This window comes from Bubalus kerabau, chromosome 11 (genome assembly GCF_029407905.1).
Source record: "Bubalus kerabau isolate K-KA32 ecotype Philippines breed swamp buffalo chromosome 11, PCC_UOA_SB_1v2, whole genome shotgun sequence".
NCBI lineage: Eukaryota > Metazoa > Chordata > Mammalia > Artiodactyla > Bovidae > Bubalus > Bubalus kerabau.
In genome coordinates, this window is record NC_073634.1 from 54076815 (window position 1) to 54102780 (window position 25966).

At 39.0% G+C, this 25966-nt stretch overlaps 1 non-coding gene across 1 annotated transcript; it reads right to left on the reverse strand.

Annotated features, from left to right (window-relative positions):
- Positions 1 to 4953: 4953 nt before the first annotated feature.
- TRNAG-UCC (transfer RNA glycine (anticodon UCC)) lies at positions 4954 to 5026 on the reverse strand. The gene has a single exon. It is a non-coding gene; the product is annotated as a tRNA-Gly (tRNA).
- Between the last annotated feature and the right edge of the window lie 20940 nt (positions 5027 to 25966).

Consider the following 25966-nt stretch of genomic DNA (forward strand, 5'->3'; position numbering starts at 1 on the left):
TCCTTGAAGAAGGAAACTGGCAACTCATGCCAGTATTCTTGCCAGAGAATTCTATAGACAGAACAGCCTGGTGGGCTACAGTCCACAGGGTCAACAAAGTGTTGGACACAACTGAGCAACTAACACTTTCAGACACCTTATCAAAGAATATATATAGAAGGCAAGAAAGGATATGAAATGATGGTTCATGTAATATGTCATTTAGGATACACAAAATAAGAATGAGATAACACTGAAGTGAAGTGAAGTGAAGTCACTCAGTCGTGTCCGACTCTTTGTGACCCCATGGACTGTAGCCTACCAGGCTCCTCCCTCCATGGGATTCTCCAGGCAAGAGTATTGGAGTGGGTTGCCATTTCCTTCTCCAGGGGATCTTCCCAATCCAGGGATTGAAGCCGGATCTCCTGCATTCCAGGCAGACGCTTTAAACTCTGAGCCACCAGGGAAGAGGTTTTCACCAGTAACCAGGGATAAATGACATATGAGAGTGAGTGAGTGAAGTCACTCAGTCGTGTCCAACTCTTTGAGACCCCATGGACCCCGTGGAGCCCACCAGGCTCCTCCATCCATGAAATTTTCTAGGCAAGTGTACTACACACCTGTTAAAAATGCCAGAATCTAGAACACTGATAATAAGAAACATTGTCAAGACATTGAATAACTGGAACTCTTACTAACTTTAAGTGGGCTTCCCTGGGGGCTCAGATGATAAAAAATCTTCCTGCAATTTGGGAGACCCAGGTTCAATCCTGGGATCAGGAAGATCCCCTGGAGAAGGGAATGGCAATCCACTCCAGTATTCTTTCCTGGAGAATTCCATGGACAGAGGAGCCTCGTGGGCTACAGTCCATGGGGTCATAAAGAGTCAGGCATGACTGAGTGAGGTGGAATGCAAAATAGTATAGCCACTTTGGAACATTATGGGAACACGATTTCCAGTTGGAAGTCTCTTACAAAACTCCACTTTTACTACATATATGATTCACAGATCATGTTCCTTACCCAAATCAGTTAAAATTTTTTGTATTAACAAAAATTCACAAAGTTTGGGAGCAACCAAGATGTCTTTGTCCAGTATATGAATGAAGAGACAAATTGTGCCACATCCAGATAAAGGAATAGGGCTTCCCTGGTAACTCAGCTGGTAAAGAATCTGCCTGCAATGCAGAGAATCCTGGTTTGATTCTTCTGCCTGGAAGATCCTCTAGAGAAGGGATACCCACTCCAGTGTGCTTGGGCTTCCCTGGTGGCTCAGACAGTAAAGAATCCACTTGCAATGTGGGAGACCTGGGTTTGATCCCCGGGTTGGGAAGATCCCCTGGAGCATGGGCATGGAAACCCACTCCAGTATTCTTGCCTGGAGAATCCCCATGGACAGAGTATCCTGGCGGGCTACTGCATTTGCAGTTCATGTGGTTGCAAAGAGTCTGACACAACTGAGAGACTAAGCACTGCACACAAAAAGAAATAAACTAGCAAGCCATTAAATGACATGGAGGGAACTTAAATCCATGTTACTAAGTAAAGATGCCAATCTGTAAAGTTTACATACTATGATTTCAACTATATGGCAGCCTAGATAGAAAAGGCAAAATCATGAACATAGTAAAACGGTAAATCATGAATACAGTAAAATCAGTGGCTATCATGGTTGGGTGAGGGAGAAAAGATTTTTGAGCACAAAGACTTAGGGCAAACTTTTGTGTGATACTATAATGATGGATACATGTTATCATACACTTGTTAAAACTCATACAATGTACAATACCAAGAGTGAACCCTAATGTCAAACTATGGGCTATGGGTAATTATAACATGCAGTTGATTATGATTATTAAATGTATGTTGTATCAATTATAAAAAAAGTTCCACTCAGATTTGGGGTGTTCACAGTGGGGTGTCTGTGCATGTGAATGGACATGGTATATGGAAACTCTGTACTTTTTGCTCAATTCTGCTGTGAACCTGAAACTCCCCTAAAAAGTAGAGTCTAATCAAAAGGGACAAATAAGTGAAATGAACTACTTAACTCTTTTTCCTTTTGTTAAACTTTTACAAACAATATCAATACTAAGCAACAGTCCACACAAAATAACTGTTGATAGCCCAGTTCTAAGTTAACTATATCTTCTGCCAAAGGCTTTAATTCCCTCATATTTTAAATTCTGATATTTTTAACTCCTCTATTGTATATTCTATTTTGTCCAAATTAAACATAATTTGTTGGACAGAATTTAGTCAGTATTCTCATCATGGGAGTGTGGATGGTTATAGAGACAATTTTGATATGTATTTCATCAAAAAATTTCAATTTTGGGGCAGTTCTATCTAAGTCAAAACCTGCCTATTTTAAAAAAGTCAGAGAATTTTCAATATTTTTGACTTATGTGTTTTTTGTCTTAGCTCAATAATGTGTATAGTAAATGTTCCTTGTTCAGTATTATTTTTACTCTTTGTTATAATCTAGTGAAATAAGATATTTATTATGTGTGATATTCTTTCACACTGTATTTAGCATTGAAATATCACTGTATTTAGCACTGAAATAATTATATGTTGGATTTTCTTAATCAGTGATTTTTATTACTTTATATGTCATATAGTTAGCCATTTTGACATAAGATTTCCAAACCATCTCTTCAAACCTAGATATTTCCTTTTGTTCTCTGTCACAGCTTGCTTTCTTGCCTTTTCCAGGTTTTAGAGGCTACCCATGTTCTCTGGCTCATGCTATCTTCCTTGATCTTCAAAACTGGCAAGATAGCATCTGACCTTTTTTCCATCATCATATCTCTTCCTCTGAACAAACCCAGGAAAGTTTGTTGAGGACTCATGTAATCAGTTTGAGCCCCCCTGGCTAATTCTGGTTAATCCTATCACAAGGTCTCTACCTTTAACCACATCTGCAGAGACTCTTTTGATATATAAGGAAATGCACTCACCTGTTCCAGGAATTCAGATTTGGATATCAAACACAAGCTGGAATCAAGATTGCCGGGAGAAATATCAATCACCTCCGATATGCAGATGACACCACGCTTATGGCAGAAAGTGAAGAGGAACTAAAAAGCCTGTTGATGAAAGTGAAAGAGAGTGAAAAAGTTGGCTTAAAGCTGAACATTCAGAAAATGAAGATCATGGCATCTGGTCCCATCACTTCATGGGAAATAGATGGGGAAACAGTGGAAACAGTGTCACACTTTATTTTTTGGGGCTCCAAAATCACTGCAAATGGTGACTGCAGCCATGAAATTAAAAGATGCTTACTCCTTGGAAGGAAAGTTATGACCAACCTAGACAGCATATTCAAAAGCAGAGACATTACTTTGCCAACAAAGGTCCGTCTAGTCAAGGCTATAGTTTTTCCTGTGGTCATGTATGGATGTGAGAGTTGGACTGTGAAGAAAGCTGAGCACCGAAGAATTGATGCCTTTGAACTGTGGTGTTGGAGAAGACTCTTGAGAGTCCCTTGGACTGCAAGGAGATCCAACCAGTCCATTCTGAAGGAGATCAGCCCTGGGATTTCTTTGGAAGGAATGATGCTAAAGCTGAAACTCCAGTACTTTGGCCACCTCATGCGAAGAGTTGACTCATTGGAAAAGACTCTGATGCTGGGAGGGATTGGGGGCAGGAGGAGAAGGGGACGACAGAGGATGAGATGGCTGGATGGCATCACTGACTCTATGGACGTGAGTCTGGGTGAACTCTGGGAGTTGGTGATAGACAGGGAGGCCTGGCGTGCTGCGATTCATGGGGTCGCAAAGAGTTGGACACGACTGAGCGACTGAACTGAACTGAACTGAACTGGGGACCATTATTCTGTATTCCAAAAGGCAAGAAAGATATTACAGAAGGGTGTCAGGTAATTAATTAGTTAAAATATTACACTCTGTTTCTAGATATTTTGATATTTACTGCTTTTCAGTTTTAATGCTTGTGATTTATTGTCCTTTCTTACTCTGTCTTACAAATACATATTCTCTTGGTTACCTAATAATATATTTGCAATTTTGTATTCTTTTTCTTAATGAAGTCTATCCCAAGTAATTAAGCTTAATTCCTTAAATAAGGAACCTCTAATGTCCTGTTTCAGAATTTTCATGGAGACTATGCTTAATAGAAGGTGGGTCACTTTAGTGGTTTCAAGTTGTGTTGGCTTTCTGTTACTGCATCATAAATTACCATGAACTTAGAAACTCAAAACAACATATATTTATTATATCATAGTTTCGGTGGTCAGAGATCTAGGCAGACTTACTTGGGTTTTTTGCTTCATGGCCTTATAAGAGTTATCAAGAGATATGGTCTCATCTCAAAGTACCCTTGAAGAAGTGTCTGCATCCAAGCTATCATGGATTTTTGCAGAGTTCAGTTCCTTGTGATGATACAAGTGAGAAACTCAGCTTATTGTTGATCTTCAGCTGGGGCCACCCTTGGTTTCTTGCCACATGGACTTCCGAACCACCATAATCAGTGAGGGAGAGAGTCTCCTACCAAGCAGTCTTATGTAATAGAATGATGGAAGTGCTATCACCTTTGCTGTGTTCTATTGGCTAAAACAAGTCTCAGGTCTTAACCTGAAGAAGAAAGGTGATTACACAAGTGTGGGGAATCTTGTGTACCACCTTAGAGCCTATCCTTCACAGACCACTTCTTTGAAGCTTTTATATTTCTTTTTCATTTTCATCTTTTTTTTCAAAACTGAATTTTCTATTACATAATTTTATCATAATTTTAACTTTTACTAATTTTCAATAATAAAATTATTTTGAAAATGCAGTTTTTACTAAAGTATATAAAATGTGACTATATTTTCATTCAATATTAAATTAAACCTAAAAAATATATATAGATTCAACTAAATTAAGATTATCTTCATATAGTTTCAGTCTTTTTTTTTTTTTAAGTTTTATTTAATGTTTTGGCCATGTCACACAAAATGTGGGATCTTTGTTCCCTGACCAGGGATTGAACCTGTGTCCTCTGTGTTGGAAGCCCAGAGTCTTAACCACTGGACTGCCAGGGAACTCCCTCAATTTTCTTTTTATTGTAAATTATTGAAAACTACATAATAGAATTAAAAGGTAAAATGCAAATTATATTTAGTCATGAGTCATGAGCCAAGAGAGCAGATATTTTGGGTTCTGGATCATACTGTGCTAGTCCTGACTTCTCCTGTTTTCTAATGATTTTATTTTTATTAATAAATGTACAGTTTAATACTTTAATTTGTCAACATGTGGAGACTGGAGTAAGAGCCTCTTGCCTGTGTATCAGGGTGATACCAAGGCCACTAGGAAAAGATAGCACAAAACTACAAACATTTCCTTCTGATGAAAGGATGAATTCAGAAATTGTGGTGGTCCATCAAGTGTCCCTACAAGTAGGGAAAAACCAAAAAGCTCTGGGAAACGGAGCAGTTAACCTTCTATGGGCCTCAGTGTTTACATCTGGTAAAAGCAAATGATGATGATATGATGAAGATAGATATTCAACAAGAATATATTGCAGATAAAACAAAAAAATGTAGAATAAAGTGATGGTGAAATTGTGATTCTATCAAACCCTGCCAAACTATTGTTCTTGACAAAAATATTAAAAGGGTTGAAATTTCTCTTTGATCATTTCAAGTTCTCTTTTCTATATATTTGCTTTCTTTTCCACAAAATGATCTCAACTTTATTTGGACCCACTTCTCTGTGAATACTTAAAAAGTTTCTCTGTCATCTTTTACACCAAATCCTATTTTCAGGAAATAAACTGATGAGCAATTTCATCCTCAGGAGACATGAATACAAGAGATTATGATGTTCCCTCTTTCAAAGGATTTTGCATTTTCAAAGGCATATCCCTAAGCTAAGGAATAGACTTCTAATGTTTGAATTTTTGTCTTCAGGGAGTGGTATAAAAAGCTTTATTTGGGTTAAGAGGAGGGAAGTTTGGGGACTTTCCTAGTAATCTAGTGGTTAAGACTGTTCTCAATGCAGGGGGCACAGGTTCACTTTCTGGTTGGGGAATCAAGGTCCCACATGCTACAAGCATGGCCAAAAAAAAAAGTGTAGGGAAGCTCTTACCCTGCTAAAGTTATTCCTTGATGCTTTTTTTTTTTTTCAATTATTTCTGAGACTTGACTTAGTCATAGCTCATTTTTTAGAAGATTCACCAGTCAGTACATGATCCTAGTCCTTGATGGTGAAATTGTGTAAAATTTCTGTGGCAAATTCATATTGTATTTGAAACTGTAAGAGTTTCTTCTCAAGCATCTCTTACAAAAAGAAGGAGAGAGAGATTTGTGGGAGGTTGAGGATGAAGAGGGTATAATCAGGTATCTTAATGACTGCTCACCATGTAGAAATCTGAGTTCATCTGTGCAGAGGCTACATAATCCACTTACTGTGTCCTGGATCTCACTTTATCCTTTCCATCAGGGATTTTTCAGCAGACCTTTGTTGTTGGTCTGGTTTATGCTCCATGAGCCAGACAAAGTACAGAATTAAGCAACTTGAGTGCCATCATTCCCTGTTCTGTGCCCTTCCTACAAGAGAAAAATGGCAGAGGCAGAAGGTGAATAGGAAAAGTAAGAAAAGAAAATTGAAAGAATTTTGTTACTCCTGAGGATTTTTCCACTCTAAGACCTTTTTTTTTGTCTTTTTTTCCACTATATTATATTGTAGCATTGCCTATTCTCAGGAAATATTCACTCTAGGCCACTACCATCAGTAACACCTCCTGAAGTAAAGTGTGGAAACCACTCAAACTGCATAGCAACCTAACTCTGCCCGCTTATTAGACTTGGACAGTTTACAAGTGATTCTGCTGTCTCTGTCATTTCCCCCCTTTAGTCCTTCAAAACATAATGAGAAGGAGAAATGTAGACCTTATTTTCTGAATGATCTAAAAACAGAATAAAGCAAAACATCAAAACTGTGAATATCAGATTTGATTTGTAAACTTAGAAGTAGTTTTAGTAAGTAGATTGAGATGTTGTTTTAATAAGTGGCACTGATGTTATTCTAGGCAAGTCATATACATAGGAACAAAATTCTCCCCATAATATTTCTCTCTTCTACCAGTTGATACCTATATTCTTTGCCTTAAATCAAATTTGAGTAATTTGAAGCTGCACCCATCTTTATACCTACACCTCATAGGTAATTGATATCTTGACCTCTAGCACTGAGATTAGCTTGACTGTTTATGGACTTTATATAAATGGAATCATGTATTATTTTTTATGTATTTTTAGTGTATGGTTTCATTCAAAATTGTTTGTTGATTATTCTTTATTGTTGCTTATAGTTATAATGTGTTATTTTGTTTACTGTACATTAACCTACTGCATGGACTTCCCTAGTGATGCAATGGTAAAGAATCTGCCTGCCAGCACAGGAAATGCGGGTTTGATCTCTGGGTCTGGAATATCCCTGGGAGAAGGAAATGGCAACCCAATCCAGTATTCTTGCCTGGGAAATCCCATGGACAGAGGAGCCTGGTGGGCTACAGTCCATGATGTTGGAAAAGAGTCAGACATGACTTAGTGACTAAATAACAACTACAACAACCCATTCTATAAAACTAAAGATGGTTTTTGAAAGAGAAAGTGTGAGAAAGTTGAAAGTGAGGCTTCCAGCTAGTTTTGTGTATGGATGCTTGGTGTTTCTTAGTGGTCTTTACTCCATTCTGGTGTTTGAACATGGGGAGACCTCTCCATTATCTCAATTTTGAAAGGTGCCTACAATTGATGATCTTCTGAAGTGTGACATCAGGAATGTATGCTACAGCTGGACAAAACATCCTCCAATAGAGCTATATCACACTTTTCTTCTCAGTAATGTAAAATCCACCACTGAAGCATAGACAAAAATCAATAACTCTGAATTTGGATTAGCTTCTACTAATGATATGTATGTGTGTGTGTGTGTGTGTTCAGTCACTAAGTCATGTCCGACTCTTTGTGACTCCTTGGACTGTAGTCCACCAAGCCCCTCTGTCCATGGGATTTTCTAGGCAAGAACATTGGAGTGGGTTGCCATTTCCTCTTCCAGGGATCTTTATAACCCAGGGATGGAACCCACATCTCCTGCATTGGCAGGTAGATACTTTACCACTTGAGCCAACTTGGAAATCCATGGTACATTTTATCAAATGAGAAAGGAAAAAAATCCCTGTGGAGTAATCAGACATTGTCTGTTAGTTTGTATAACTAAAATCCCACCTGTTAGCCCAGAACTATGTATTTGACTGAGCCTGGTGTGCTACAGTCCATAGGGTTTCAAGGAATTGGATATGACTGAAGTGACTTAGCACAGTACATTTATTTGACTAAGTATTTTCACATGAAATATTAGTACAAAGATGGAGAGAATTGAAAGAATGAGAGTTTCAGATCTGGATGGCCTATAGTTTAAACTCACTGAATACTTGCTTAGCGTGACTTTTGTCAGGTCTAGAATGGAGTTGCATAGTTCTATGGTCTAATGAAGGGCAATAGCCACCACAGTTGCCTATATCATTGCTTTGGTGCATGTTTACTTGTGTGACAACCTTTGGAGTCAGTTCAGTTCAGTTCAGTCGCTCACTGTGTCTGACTCTTTGCGACCCCAAAAACCGCAGCACGCCAGGCCTCCTTGTCCATCACCAACACCCAGAGGTTACCCAAACTCATGTCCATTGAGACAGTGATGCCATCCAATCATCTCATCCTCTGTCGTCCCCTTCTCCATCCGCCCTCAATCTTTCCCAGCATCAGGGTCTTTTCAAAAGAGTCAGCTCTTCGCATCAGATGGCCAAAGTATTGGAGTTTCAGATTCAACATCAGTCCTTCCAATGAACACCCAGGACTGAGCTCCTTCAGGATGGACTTAGGGAATCTCAAGAGTCTTCTACAACATTGCAATTCAAAAGCATCAGTTCTTTGGTGCTCAGCTTTCTTTAGAGTCCAACTCTCCCATCCACACATGACTACTGGAAAAGTCATAGCCTTCACTAGATAGACATTTGTTGATAAAGTAATGTTTATGTTTTTTTAATATGACTCGGTTGGTCATAAATTTGCTTTCACAGAGTAAGTACCTTTTGATTTCATGGCTGCAATCACCATCTGCAGTGATTTTGGAGCCCAGAAAAATAAAGTCAGCCACTGTTTCCATTGTTTCCCCATCTATTTGCCATGAAGTGATGGGACCAGATGCCATAATCTTAGTTTTCTGAATGTTGAGCTTTATGCCAACTTTTTCACTCTCCTCTTTGACACCAGTCAGAATGGCTTCGATCCAAAAGTCTACAAGTAATAAATGCTGGAGAGGATGTGGAGAAAAGGGAACCCTCTTACACTGTTGGTGGGAATGCAAACTAGTACAGCCACTATGGAAAACAGTGTGGAGATTCCTTAAAAAACTGGAAATAGAACTGCCTTATGATCCAGCAATCCCACTGCTGGGCATACACACTGAGGAAACCAGAAGGGAAAGAGACACGTGTACCCCAATGTTCATCGAAGCACTGTTTATAATAGCCAGGACATGGAAGCAACCTAGATGTCCATCAGCAGATGAATGGATAAGAAAGCTGTGGTACATATACACAATGTATTACTCAGCCATTAAAAAGAATACATTTGAATCCATTCTAATGAGGTGGATGAAACTGGAGCCTATTATACAGAGTGAAGTAAGCCAGAAAGAAAAACACCAATACAGTATACTAACGCATATATATGGAATTTAGAAAGATGGTAACAATAACCCTGTGTACGAGACAGCAAAAGAGACACTGATGTATAGAACAGTCTTATGGACTCTGTGGGAGAGGGAGAGGGTGGGAAGATTTGGGAGAATGGCATTGAAACATGTAAAATATCATGTATGAAACGAGTTGCCAGTCCAGGTTCGATGCACGAGACTGGATGCTTGGGGCTGGTGCACTGGGACGACCCAGAGGGATGGTATGGGGAGGGAGGAGGGAGGAGGGTTCAGGATGGGGAACACATGTATACCTGTGGCGGATTCATTTTAATATTTGGCAAAACTAATGCAATTATGTAAAGTTTAAAAATAAAATAAAATTTAAAAAACAAAACAAAACAAAAAGACAACAACAACAAAAAAAGAGTTTCTTTAGTTTTTCTTCACTTTCTGCCATAAGGATGGTGTCATCTGCATATCTGAGATTATTGATATTTCTCCCAGCAATCTTGATTCCAGCTTGTGCTTCATCCAGCCCAGCGTTTCTCATGATGTACTCTGCCTAGAAGTTAAATAAGCAGGGTGACAATATACAGCCTTGATGTACTCCTTTTCCTATTTGGAACCAGTCTGTTGTTCCATGTCCAGTTCTAACTCTTGCTTCCTGACCTGCATACAGGTTTCTCAAGAGGCGTGTCAGTTGGTCTGTTATTCCCATTTCTTTCAGAATTTTCCACAGTTCATTGTGATCCACACAGTCAAAGGCTTTGGCATAGTCAATAAAGTAGAAATAGATGTTTCTCTGGAACTCTCTTGCTTTTTCGATGATCCAGCAGATGTTGGCAATTTGATCTCCGGTTCCTCTGCCTTTTCTAAAACCAGCTTAAACATCAGGAGGTTTACGGTTCACATATTGCTGAAGCCTGGCTTGGAAAATTTTGAGCATTACTTTGCTAGCATGTGAGATGAGTGCAACTGTGTGGTAGTTTGAGCATTCTTTGGCATTGCCTTTCTTTGGGATTGGAATGAAAAATGACCTTTACCAGTTCTGTGGCCACTGCTGAGTTTTCCAAATTTGCTTACATATTGAGTTGCAGCACTTTCACAGCATTATCTTCTAGGATTTGAAATGGTTCAACTGGAATTCCATCGCCTCCACTAGCTTTGTTCTTAGTGATGCTTCCTAAGGCTCATTTGACTTCACATTCCAGAATGTCTAGCTCTAGGTGATTGATCACACCATCGTGATTATCTGGGTCATGAAGATCTTTTTTGTACAGTTCCTCTGTGTGTTCTTGTCACCTCTTCTTAATATCTTCTGCTTCTGTTAGGTCCATACCATTTCTGTCCTTTATTGGCAAGCAGCCTGCTTTTTTTTCTTGGCCTATATTATTTATTTATTTATCCCTTTTTTTGTGTATGTTCTCAGTCACTCAGTCATATCTGACTCTTTGTGACCCCTTGGGCTATAGCCCACCAGGCTCCTCTGTCCATGGAATTTCCCAGGCAAGAATACTGGAGTGGGTTGCCCTTTTCTCAAGGGGATCTAGATGACCCAGGCATCGAACCCACATTTCTTGTGTCTCCTGCTTTGGCAGGTGGATTCTTTACTACTGTGCCATCTTGAAAGCCTACCCCTTTTTTTTTTAATTAGAGGATACTTCCTTTACAATGTTTTGTTAGTTTCTGCTGTACAATAAAGTGAATCATCTATAAGTGTACATATATTCGCTCCTTCTTAAACCTCACTGCCATCCTCCCCCATTCAACCCCTCCAGTCATCAGAGAGCATCAAGCTGAACTCCCTGTTTCATACAGCAGCTTCCTACCAGCTATCTATTTTACACATGGTAGTGTATTTTATCCATATTTTACTGATAACAACATTGAAACAAAGAGGATATCACTGAAGGCTATTCAGCCTGTGTAACTGGAAGATCTGACTCTTCTGGTTTACAGCATAGTCTTATCCTTTCTGTCTGCTCAGCCTCCCCTTATAGAACCCACAGCATCTGCTATTAGCATTTGAGACAAAGTCCCATGTTTAAGGCACAGCTTTTTTTAAAGCCCTTGAAAATTTCTTATTAATCTGGTAAACAAGGCCATGCAACACAAGACATCTTATGTTCTTTCTCTTTTCCCTTCTCCGTTTCTATCCTGGTCCTTGTTTAAAAGTAGAATAACTCTTTGAAAACAGTGTGCATGTGCCATATCATAAACAGTGAGAGTAAGGCTGCAGAACTGAGGTTCTGGTAGTTTTCTAATAATAACACAGGTTCCAGGCACCAAACTCCCTCCAGGTGGCAGTGTACTCCAGGAAAGTCTTGAGGGGGACACATCACAAAAGAAGATAATATTGATAATGTTTTACTAAATAAGCTTTGCTACTTTAAAAACGTTATTGAAGGTAGGCTCTGTCCCAGCTCTGCTGCCACCTTCATTCTATTGTGGAGGCGATTGATGAGGGAATGATGCCCAGCGTGTATAGTGAGAAGAACTTTCGCCTGGGAATCAGACCAAGTCTGGTTGATAGCTCTGCTGCTGTCTGTCTAAGTGATCTGAGGTCTGAGTCGATATGATGTTTTACTCTAACCTGTGATGCTAATCGGAGAAGGCAATGGCACCCCACTCCAGTACTCTTGCCTGGAAAATCCCATGGACGGAGGAGCCTGGTAGGCTGCAGTCCATGGGGTCACTAAGAGTCGGACAGGACTTCACTTTCACTTTTCACTTTCATGCATTGGAGAAGGAAATGGCAACCCACTCCAGTGTTCTTGCCTGGAGAATCCCAGGGACGGGGGAGCCTGGTGGGCTGCCGTCTATGGGGTCACAGAGAGTCGGACACAACTGAGGCAACTTAGCAGCAGCAGCAGCAGCAGCAGTGATACTAATCTTGAAACCTAAAGAAATATCTTTAATTTGAGGAGTTATGTTGTCATCCTTAGTTTGTAAATTTGTTAAATAAGCATGTATATAAGATGTATACCCAAGATTGTTTCTAGACTTTATACTCTGAGGCATGATAATGCATTGATAAAATATTCCCATATTATATCAATTTATAGCTTCAATTAAATCAACATGTTCTAGGAGGAGAATTTGAGATAATCATTTGTAAAATGTTATTATTATGTTTTCTTGATTTTAAATGTCTGTGATATTAAGAAACATCATTGTTTATAACAGCTTTCCAGGCAAAAAGTACACACTTGAAAATAAACAAAATGTATTCTCCCTTTAGCAGTCAGCATCATCTATTTACATAACTAATATGATTTTAGTCTTCACTATCATATCCTAGAATCTAACATTTCTTACCATCTAAGATTTCTTTACAGTCACGTTCTAAAATGAATTCACTTTTGTTTCTTTGCCATTTTGCATGACACATGGAGAGTTATGGGGTTTTTTAGTTTATTTGTGATGGTGACCCATTTCATACTAATACAGTCAACAGAATCACTCATGTAGTAAAAATAAAGGTGATTTGAAGTTTTATTTCCATTTCTAATTTGAATAGAATTATAGTTCTTTTTTTTCCCTGTAAATTGAATTATACATCACTGAAAATTAAACTTCTTGAGAGGCCACTGGGAACTTTTGACAGGTATTTTATGGCTTTCTAATAGTCATTCACTATGTGAGAACCACCCACATACGCCAATCTCTCTGGTTTTGCAAATGCTTGATTTACCCTGAAAGGTTTGACAGCTACAATAGCCTTTAATTGCAGTGCCTGACATGTGTCAAGAAACACATATTTATAATTGTCTTTATAACAAAAGACTTAAAGTGTCTATTCTTCTGGAGTTTTATGAAGTATTTAGTTGTTATATCATAAGATATTTTGTAAATTTGCTTTCATTTGCTGATGCAACTTTGCTGTCCTTTTAAAATGAAAATCTTCTAGCTATTTTAATCCTATACATTTTTTTTTGTATTTATGGTATGTTTTATAATTCAGGGGTCCACAACCTCCAGGATCTAATGCCTGATGATCTGGGGTGGAGCCGATGCAATAATAAGAAGAATGAAGTGTATAAAAAAGTAACGTGCTTGAATCACCCAGAAACCATCAGCCACCCCTTGCTCCACAGAAAAATTTTCTTCCACAAAGCTTGTCCCTGGTGCCAGAAAGGTTGGGGACTGCTGTTGTTCTTATATTCTGTGTCTAGTGTTGCTTCTGAATGTAATTAAAAAAAATTCAGTGACAATGAAATGCATATCTAAATTACAATTCAATTGTGTGTGCTGATAGCTGAGCAAATAGGTGAACCGAAACAGTAATCTCAGAAGCAGATACCTTTTACACATGACACAATTAATACAGTATCTGCACTGAGGCCTGTGTTAGCACTTAAATCTTCTTTCTAGACAGGGGAAGATTATTTTGACAGAAACTTGATGATGTATACTAATTTGGTTATAGTTAAAAGATCAGGAAAGGAGTATTTTAAAGTTAAGAAAATACATGTCTATGAATGTGTGCATATGTGGGACATATTTATTATTATTATTATTTAGGCAGAGAATAACCATAACATGGATACTAATTTTCAATAAGGCACTGTAGCAAGTGCCTGAGATTTAATAGGACAGGGATCTCTCTCTACTTTTGCCATCTGGTGCAAAGAGCCGACTCATTGGAAAAGACCCTCATGTGGGAAAGATTGAAGGCAAAAGGAGAAGGGGGCAGCATAAGATGAGATGGTTAGATAGCATCCCTGACTCAATAGACATGAATCTGACCAAACTCTGGGTTAAAGGGAAAGACAAGGAAGCCTGGCATGCTAAAGTCTATGGGGTCACAAAAAGTCAGACACAACTTAGCAACTGAGCAACAACTACAGCTCTAGACCAAATAGAGATCCAATTTATCTTTGGTACCTGTAGTGCTACTACAAATTCTTTGCCACTACCTACTTTTTCATGAATTATGCATATTCATTCTCTAGAAAACTCTTTTATAAATCTCAGGGTTTCATTTTCTAACTCATGCAATACACAGCCACCCAGAAACTGCATAGAACCAGGCTTGGGATCAAATAGTTTTGGATTCAATAGTTGACACTGTTTTAATTAGTGTGTTTCCTTTTAAGATGTGATTCTTCATACTTGGCGAGCATCTACTTTTCAGATTTCTGATATGCCATTTCTACACTAAGCACTTATTCTCAATCCTAGAAAAAGTTGTAGTAAACTGAAAAAAGCAAGACGCATAATAAAGTTCAAATGAAAACCAAAAACACAAAGCAAGTCAAATGAAATTTACAATACTAAGCACCTAAAGAAAAGGAATCACTTCATCATACAGCTGGTAGTCTCTGCCTTCCCAGACTCAGGCAATATCTCAACTTTGACTCACAATTTCTTTTTTTTTCAATGAATTTGTTTATTTTTAATTGGAGGATAATTGCTGTAAAATATTGTGTTGGCTTCTGCCATTTAACAAAATGATCAGACATAGGTATACACATGTCCCCTCCCTCTTGAACCTCCCTCCCACCTTCCACTCCATTTCCATTTAATGTAATTTCAAGATGCCTCAGTTTAGTTCAGTTCAGTTGCTCAGTCATGTCTGATTCTTTGCGACCCCATGGACTGCAGCACTCCAGGCTTTCCTGTCCTTCACCAACTCCTGGAGTTTGATCAAACTCATGTCATCCAGTCAGTATGTCATCCAACCATCTCATCCTCTGTTGTCCCCTTCTCCTCCCACCTTCAATCTTTCCCAGCATCAGCATCTTTTCAAATAAGTCAGTTCTTCGCATAAGGTGGCCAAAGTATTGGAGTTTCAGCTTCAGCATCAGTCCTTCCAATGAATATTCAGGGCTGATTTCCTTTAGGATGGACTGGTTGGATCTTCTTGCAGTCCAAGGGACTCTCAGGAGTCTTCATCAACACCACAGTTCAAAAGCATCAATTCTTCGGCTCTCAGCTTTCTTTATAGTCCAACTCTCACATCCATACATGACTACTGGAAAAATGATAGCTTTGACTAGACTAAGATGCCTGGAAGTATTCATATAGTTCACACCTTGCCCCCTAGGAGAAGAGAAATGAGTGTTTCCAGAATGATAGATACTGTGCTGAGTAACCCATCACAAAAAAAAAAGCTAAGGTGAAAGTACATAAATCAGATCTGTTTGCTTTTGCCTTTTAAATTACAGTGGAAATAAATGAAGAGCACTCAAATGAGACCAAACAGAGGTTATTTATTCAGATTTTGCTGAATAAGTACTTGCTATAGCAAGGGAGTCAGAGATCACCACTTGAAATCGGCTGAGATGCAAAGGCAGGCAAAGGAATGAGAAAACTTTCTAGTGAGAAAGGGGAAGACTTCAAGTCTACCCTGACTGGAAGTTGTTGGCATGAGAAAGTTGGAAGCTTGTAACTGTTAAAGGGGCATCATATATGATTGGTTTAAAGCATGTTTGGATTTCTCTGGTTGGTCCTGAGTTTGAATCATGGGCAAAACTTTTTGGAAATGGTAATCACTGACCACGTCCTGAGCATTCTGATTATATTGCTTGCAAAGGTAGTAGTACTTTTACTTCCTGGGCTGGCTGCTACAGATGTTATGAGTCAAAATTTTGTTGTCATATACACTCTGGCCATTGCCCATTTGTATATTCAGTCTCTCATTCAAGTCCATATAATTGAAAAGTTGCCAAAAATTTCCCACCATAACTTTATACAGTAATTGACAAAGACAAAACAACCCACACACTTTTCAACCGTTTCAAATTTTCTTTCAGCTGTGTTTGATTTGTTGGGTAAAAAGGAGTAGAGATTGGAATGCAATTTTACCTGTAAGTAACGATAACTGGGGAGAAGGCAATGGCGACCCACTCCAGTACTCTTGCCTGGAAAATCTCGTGGACAGAGGAGCCTGGTAGGCTGCAGTCCATGGGGTCTCTAGGAGTTGGACACAACTGAGCGACTTCACTTTCACTTTTCATTTTTCATGCATTGGAGAAGGAAATGGCAACCCACTCCAGTGTTATTGCCTGGAGAATCCTAGGGATGGGGGAGACTGGTGGGCTGCCGTCTACGGGGTTGCACAGAGTTGGACACGACTGAAGTGACTTAGCAGCAGCAGCAATGATAACTGGATTAAATAAAATGCTCAATTGCACAATAGCACTCATGTGCTCAACTAAAACACTGTGTTTGGAAATTTCCTGGAATAATATGCAATGCATGTTTTCCCAGTAATCAAAAGAAAATATTTTTAGATAACAGATCCAGTTTAACTGAACAGAGACATAGAAAGTGGCATGGATACTTAGGACTGGGATAGATCTTAGTTACACTCTAAATTAGAAGATTAGGTAAAATATTCCAGTTAGTAGCAAAATTCACACCACTCCTTAAATCAGTCTAGTCCCAAGATCAGTAAACATTTTCTGTAAAGGACTAGATAGTCTCTGTTGCTAGAAAAAAAATGGAACCCACTACAGCATTCTTGCCGGGAGAATTCCATGGACAGAGGAGCCTGGCGGGTTACAGTCCATGGGGTCACAAAGGGTTGTACTGTCTTAATGAATGAGCACACAGTCTCTGTTTCATATTGTTATTACTTTCATATGTTCCTTCAAAAATGAAAAAATAAACATTCATAACTAGTAAGTGGTGCAAAAAACAGATCATACTTTGTTGGTCCCTGATTTAGTATATTAAATAATTAAAGATCATGTAAGGAGAGGAAAAACAAAGTTTTTAGTTGACTCGTATACTCCACTCCCAAAACTGAACACGAGAGAAACCCATTAAAAACAGAAAAACAAAGCTAAGTTTATTGAACCTTCTGCAGTAAGGGAGACACCCACTTTGAGTGTTTTTATGTTTCTCTAAAGGGAGAAATTTAGAAGAAGGAATGTTTCAGATTAAGGCTTGGGTAGGGTCATTTTCACTTAAAATACCAGAATATGAGTCTTGGAAGGCAAGAAAATATCTGAGATCAGACAGAGCTATAAGAAAACAACTTTGAAACCATAGGCACACCAGGTAAGAATTTAAAATGATTATTGACAAGCAAACGGCTATTCTTAATAAGTCAACTGCTTAATTTGTTTGGCTTTATTTTGTAGTAACAGGTGTTTCTTAAAGCAAATAGCTAAGCTTTCCGTCCCCCCTGTCCCTGCCCCCACAAGCCCAATTTCAGTATTGTTTGGCAAAGTCAGGAAAAACATACTTTGTTCCAGTATTTGAAGCAGAGGATAGGCTCAAAAATCATGTTGTCTTCAGTTCTCACTACTTAAACACAATTTAGTTATGGAAATTATCTTGAAAATGGGCAAGCCATATATTTAAGTCTCCAGTACCTAATAGCAGTGTCTTGTACAGTGTAGAAGACATGAAAAAATACTGAATGCAATGATATGATTTCATTTTTTTAATCCAAAAGGATTTAATTATCTAAAAATAGTGACCATATGCTTCATAACTTTGAGTTAAAGGCTTTGTAAATAATAATAAAATGGGTGGAATTAAATGAGCAGTAATTAACTTTTTCCTGGAGGCTGAGATGGCAATCAACTCCAGTATTCTTGCCTGGAAACTTCCATGGACAGAGGAGAGAGAGTTACTTACAGTCCATACGGTCACAAAGAGTAGGGCATGAGTGAGTGAGCGAGTTAACTTTTTACATAAAAACATTTCTATTTTTTTCTGAAGTTTACTGGGAAAAAACTTCCTTCTAGTTTCCTGGGTCAGCTTTCTTCTTATTATCTCTTTTGCTTAGAGGATGAAACATTCTAGTTCCACTCATGATAACACCTGTAAATAAACCAATATTCTTCTGCAACAGACAAACCTCCCAGTGAAAGAGTTGCTTAGAGGTAAGGGCGGGGAGGCACCACTGGCTTAACCTATTCATGTCGCAATCTGAAAGCAGTAATCTCCTAGACATCTTCATTTCCCCAGGTCCCCTTGCTAAGCCCTCAATTTAGAGGGAAAAAATCTATTTCTTACTTTTCTAAGTGAAAACTCTCAGCTGATTGTAGATAAACTGTGCACCAGAGCTGTCAGCAACAGATGTGGTAAAACCCCAGGAAATGTTCTTTATTTCACATGTCATTTGGCTTTGCCTTGAATAAGATGCACTCTAACAGCAGGTAATTGTCTCTCTCTCTCTCTCTTTTTTTTTCCTCTTCTTCTTCTTTGGCTGCCTCTAGCAATGCATTCTCTCCCTACTTGTTGCATCAAGGCTCTCGGTCCCGCTATCCCCCAACCCCCAAACGTGCACTCACACACACATTTCTGCTGCAGAACATGAAGAATGTATTCAGGGTATTGTTTTCATAAAAAAAGAAAAGAAAAAAAGAAAAGAAAGGGCAAAACTGGAGGGAAATGAATGCCTGAAGTTAAGTTCAGAAAAACCTAGACAGCATATTAAAAAGCAGAGATATTGCTTTGCTGACAAAGGTCCATCTAGTAAAAGCTATGGTTTTTCCAGAAATCATGTATGGATCATAAAGAAAGTTGAACACCAAAGAACTGATGCTTTTGAATTGTGGTATTGGAGAAGACTGTTGAGAGTTCTTGCCTAGCAAGGAGATCGAACCAGTCCATCCTAAAGGAAATCAGTCCTGAATATTCACTGGAAGTACTGATGCTGAAACTCCAATACTTTGGCAACCTGATGCGAAGAACTGACTCTTTAGAAAAGATCCTGATGCTAGGGAAGATTGAAGGCACTAGAAGAAGGGGATGACAGAGGATGAGATGGTTGGATGGCATCACTGACTCAATGGACATGTGTTTGAGCAAGCTCTGGGAGTTGGTGTTGGACAGGGAAGTCTGGCTTGCTGCAGTCCATGGGGTCACAAAGAGTCAGACACGACTGAATGACTGAACTGAACTGAACTGAACTGAAATTCAGTATAGTCAACTTAAAAACAAAAATTGGGAGTTTGAGACTGAGGATTCCAATTGGGAATCTGAGACTGAGGATTCCAATTGGGAGTCTGAGACTGAGGAGTCCAATGCAAGTCAAGTTTAAGATGAATCACGGACCAGCTTGTGAATTAGAGGTTCTTACATGCCATAAGTTCTTAAGGCAGGGAACATCTTGCTCACATAATTATATAACTCATAATTATATGAATGAACAAGCAAATTAATGAGCAGGGAGTAAATCAGGCAGTTACTTGGAAAGTAAGTTCTGGAAGATATTAGAGAATTGAGGTTGAACATTTTAGGGCTGTTGCCTTAAAACAATAGTCACAACCTGAGAGTTGTTTTATTGGGTAGGAATGTATAGGACTTCAAGCCCGGGAGATAGTCTCTCAAGTAGCCCTGAGAAACTGCTCTGAGGAGGCAGGGGAAGGAGTCAGGATACATAGAAGTTTGCAACAAAGGGGACAGATACTCTGAACATCAAAAATTACTGTCAGTTAAGGAAGACCAGATATCTCAAATTAAGGAATTTAGTGCTCTTCTATGTGTGGGAAGATGCAAGCATCTGGGCTGACTGAATTCATTCCTTTCATATGTATCTCAGCTATCTAGGGCCAAATCCTCCTTCTTGATTATTCACATCCTTAATTTCTCTTCACCATAGGAAGTGGTAGATGCAGTAGATGGCTGCCATTGGCTGTTTCTCCAATCTCCCAATCTCCTTAAGCTTACCAGGGGAGCTCTTACCACTAGCTAACCTGGGAAGTGACTGATGGTTGCCTGATAACCCTTATTGTTTTTCCTGGGTTCAGAAATTTACATTTGGAAGTCTAGAATCTCTAATGGCTGTGACATCCTTGTTTACTGATATAGCAGGAAATATTCCATTTCACAGGGCCTAGACAATGCTCCAAACAATAGCTAGGATTTATCCCACAGATGCTAAATGTACACTATAAATTCACTGGAAACTACAGTGAATTGAACCAGCATTTTAAAGGAGGTTTTGATTTTTCATTTCAAGGATACTGGCACAAAATGCCCCCAAATGGAGTGTTGTTATATAATTGGATATATTTCCTTGTTCCCATCAAATTTTCAGACTTGTTTAGAGAAATAACAAAACAACTTATTCCATGGAATAAAAAAAATAATCTTTTTTTCAAAATTAATTGATATATTTATTTTTAAAATTTTATATTGGGGTATAGTTGATTAACAATGTTGTGTTAGTTTTAGGTGTATAGCAAAATGATTCAGTTATACATATACATGTATCCATTCTTTTTCAAATTATATTTCCATGTAGGTTGTTACACAATATTGAGCACAGTTCAAGTTCCCTGTGCTATACAGTAGGTCCTTGTTGGTTCAGTTCAGTTGCTCAGTTGTATTAGACTCTTTGAGACCCCATGGACTGCAGCATGCCAGCCTTTGTTGCCCATCACCAACTCCCAGAGCTTTCTCAAACTTATGTCCATTGAGCCCATGATGCCATCCAACCATCTCATCTTCTGTCCTCCCCTTTTCCTCCTACCTTCATCTTTCCCAGCATCAGGGGCTTTTCAAAGGAGTCAGTTCTTCCCATCAGGTGGCCAAAGTATTGGAGCTTCAGCTTCAGCATTGGTCTTTCCAATGAACATTCAGGACTGATCTCCTCTAGGATTTACTGGTTTGATCTCCTTGCAGTACAAGGGGCTCTCAAGAGTATTCTCCAATACCAAAGTTCCAAAACATCAATTCTTCAGGGCTCATTTTAAACATAGAATGGGGAGGGAGGAGGGAGGAGGGTTCAGGATGGGGAACACATGTATACCTGTGGCGGATTCATTTTGATATTTGGCAAAACTAATACAATTATACCTGTGGTGGATTCATTTTGATATTTGGCAAAACTAATACAATTATGTAAAGTTTAAAAAAAAAAAAAGGCAATCTGAAAGGAGAAAAAAATAATAATAAACATAGTAGTGTATGCATGAAAATCCCCAACCCCGTAATTATCCTTCCCCCCAACTCCCCTTCTGCTGCTGCTCCTGCTGCTGGTAAGTCGCGTCAGTTGTGTCCGACTCTGTGCGACCCCAAAGATGGCAGTCCACCAGGCTCCCTCGTCTCTGGGATTCTCCAGGCAAGAACACTGGAGTGGGTTGCCATTTCCTTCTCCAATGCATGAAAGTGAAAAATGAAAGCGAAGTCGCTCAGTCGTGTCTGACTCCTAGTGACCCCATGGACTGCAGCCTTCTAGGCTCCTCAGTCCATGGGATTTTCCAGGCTAAGAGTACTGGAGTGGGGTGCTATTGCTTTCTCCAAACTCCCCTTCTAGTAACCATAAATTCATGCTATAAGTCTTTGAGTCTGTTTCTGTTCTGTAAATAAGTTCATTTGTATTATTATTATTATTAGATTCTGCATGTAGGTGACATATGATACAGAAAGCTTCTATAAATTAGTAAAATAGTAAATAACTAAAGATTATACAGTATTTACTATAGCCAACAGGCTAGATTCCAAAGATTTTAATACATTTTAATTTATTTAATCCACTTTATGCTCATTTTAATCTCCATGTTTCACATGAGGGAACTAAAGCACCTTTGTAGTTATAGCCATGTGATTATGTCACATTGTCAAATCCTTGGTAGATCCAGAATTTGATTGCAGACAATATAGCACCAAAATCCAGGCTGTAATTTACCATGGCCAGCTATGATTACCTCATGAGGTGGTTATTTGTTTGAATCTAAACAATGTATGTAAATTAGGTTTAAAATGTTATAGTGATTTGAAGGCTTCCCTCGTGACCCAGTGGTAAAGAATCTGCCTGCCAAATCAGGAGACACCACTTCAATCCTTGATCCAGGAAGATCCCACATGTGACAGAGCAACTGAGCCCATGTACTACAACTACTGAGCCTGAGCTCTAGAGCCCAGGAGCCACAACTACTGAGCCTCCATTCTGCAACTACTGAAGCCTCCATGTCCTAGAGCCAGCCCATTCTCCACAACAAGAGGAGCCACCACAATGAGCAGCCCATGCATTGCAATGAGAGAGTAACCCCTACTTGAAACAACTAGAGAAAAGCCTGTGAAGCAACAAAGCTCCACCACAGCAAAAAAAAAATAGATAAAATTATATTAAAAAAATAAATGTTAAACAGTTTGAAAGATAAATACTATTTCAGGTTAAAAAAAAAAGGTATTTCAGAAAGTTGATCAGAAAGTTAATTTATTGACATTAACCTATACACAAGTGCTAGAAGAACTATACAAAAAAATATGTTCATGACCCAAATAACCATGAGGGTGTGATCTCTCATCTAGAACCAGACATTCTGGAATGTGAAGTCAAGTGGGCCTTAGGAAGCATCACTATGAACAAAGCTAATGGAGGTGATGGAATTCTAGTTGAGCTATTTCAAATCCTAAAAGATGATGCTGTGAAAGTGCTGCACTCGATATGCCAGCAAATTTGGAAAATTCAGCAGGGGCCACAGGACTGGAAAAAGTCAGTTTTCATTCCAGTCTCAAAGACAATGCCAAAGAATGTTCAAACTACCACCTAATTGCACTCATCTTATATGCTAGCAAAGTAATGTTCAAAATTCTCCAAGCCAGGCTTCATCAGTATATGAACCATGAGCTTCCAGATGTTCAAGCTGGATTTAGAAAAGGCAGAGGAACCAGAGATCAAATTGCCAGCATCTGTTGGATCATTGAAAAAGCAAGATATTTCCAGAAAAAACATCTACTTCTGCCTTGTTGACTATGCCAAAGCCTTTGACTGCATGCATCACAACAAACTGTGTAAAATTCTTCAAGAGACGGGAATACCAGACTACCTTACCTGCCTCTTGAGAAATCTATATGCAGGTCAAGAAGCAACAGTTAGAACCAGTCATAACATAGACTGGTTCCAAATTGGGAAACAAGTAGGTCAAGGCTGTATAATATCACCCTGCTTATTTAATTTATATGCAGAGTACATCATGCGAAATGCCAAGCTGGTTAAAGCACAAGCTGGAATCAAGATTGCTGGGAGAAATATCAATAATCTCAGATACACAGATGACACCACCCTTATGGCAGAAAGAAAAGAAGAACTGAAGAGCCTCCTGATGAAAGAGGAGAGTGAAACAATTGGCTCAAAACTCAACATTCAGAAAACTAAGATCATGGCATCTAGTTCCATAACTTCATAGGAAATAGATGGGCAAACAATGGAAACAGTGAGAGACTTTATTTCTGGGGGCTCCAAAGTCAATGCAGATGGTGACTGAAGCCATGAAATTAAAAGAGACTTGCTCTTTGGAAGAAAAACTATGACCAACCTAGACAGCATATTAAAACGTAGAGATATTACTTTGCCAACAAAGGTCCATCTAGTCAAAGCTATGGTTTTGCCAATGTCATGTATGGATGTGAGAGTTGGACCATAAAGAAAGATGAGCACCAAAGAATTGATGCTTTTGAACTGTAGTGTTGGAGAAGATTCTTGAGAGTCCCTTGGACTGCAAGGAGATCCAACCAGTCAATCCTAAAGGAAATCAGTCTTGAATATTCATTGGAAGGACTGTTGCTGAAGCTGAAACTCCTATACTTTAGCCACCTGCTGGGAAGAACTGACTCATTGGAGTGAGCAACAACTACAGAAACATTGTGATTCTTCTGTTAGATTTCATTACCTGAGAACATTCTTTTTTGATGATTTCATTTATAATCATTTTAACTTGTTGTTATTCAGTTGCTAAATTGTGTCTGACTCTTTGGGAGCCCATAGACTGCAGTATGCCAGAGTCCTCTGTCTTCCACTATATCCAGGAGTTTGCTCAAATTCATGTCCACTGACATGGTGATGCTATCTCCCTTCTCCTTTTGCCTTCACTCTTTCCAGTATCAAAGTCTTTTCCAATGAGTCAGCTCTTCGCATCAGGTGGCCAAAGTACTGGAGCTTCAGCTTCAACATCAGTCCTTCCAATGAATATTCAAAATTGATTTCCTTTAGGATTAACTGGTTTGATCTCCTTGCAGTCCAAGGGACTCTCAAAAGTCTTCTCCAGCACCACAGTTCAAAAGCATCAATTCCTCAGCGCTCAGCCATCTTTAATTTAAAAGATTCAAAAATTAAAACAATGGAGATTTAGAAGTTATGAAATGTAAATATTATAGCTCTATACCTAAAGAATATAATCATTAGAATTAAGAGTTCATCAAGTATGTGTTCTAATTCTCAATTTTTAAATTCTTAGTTCTAAATTCTCCTTTTTTGGTAGAATTGCTCTATAATAATTGAGATGATTTTTACAAATGTTTCTTCATTGCAAGTCAGCAATGTTTAGCCTTTTGGGTAGAGGATTCTGGGTAGGTAGTAGAGAAAGGAATGCCCTTCCTTCCTGCTTTTTAAGACAGTTCACCAGATAGATCCCAGAAGAATATTTTTTTTTTCTCCATTTCTTGACTTGTGCACTTTCTCCAGTGCTAGGTGCCAGCCAGACACCTACCTTTTGTTCCAGTATTTAACAAACACAAGCTTTACCTCACTCTTACTTTGGGGAATGGAAATATGTTTAGGAGCCTGGGACCCTGCAGGCATGAACCCATGCCTAAAATGCTGCCCCCACACCCACTTCTTAGCTTCATGCATGTCCATGCCAGAATCCACATGGTGTTGGCATCTAGTGAGCTGACTGCTCGAATTTCATCCCTCTTGCCAACCTACTTCAAGCTGACAGAAAAGTATGCTGGGTTCCTATTCCTACAAATGAGATTTCACCAGCTCCCAGCTCCAACAATGTAGACTACTTTCACTGCCTCTGCATGCCCATCTGTGGGCGTTCAGCTCATGTCTTAGAGGGTTGGGTTGTTTCTATTCGTTCAGTTGTTGTGCAACAGCTTTGGCAAGGCAATCAAGTCAAGTCACCCTCTATCTGGTAAGCTTTAGCCACGCATGTATGCTAAAGTCACTTCAGTTGTGTCCGACTCTGTGCGACCATATGTACTCTAGCCTACCAGGCTTCTCTGTCCATAGGATTCTCCAAGCAAAAATTCTGGAATAGGTTGCCACGTCCTTCTCCAGGGGATCTTCTCCGCACAGGGATCGAACTCAAGTCTATTATGTCTTCTGCATTGGCAGGTGGGTTCTTTATAACTAATGCCACTTGGGAAGCCCTGAGCTTTAGCCATGCCAATTTCAATAAGGTGTGAATCTCTTTTCCAAGTTTATCTTTCCTCAGGGAGTTTCTCTGAGCTCTAGGGAATCCTTTAGAGATTTCTCTTCATCTTTATAGTTACTCTCCTATCACAGCTTAATAATTATTCATATTAATTATCACCAATTTAAATAACTGAGTGGTTTCCAATGTACTAATAACCTGTTTGACATG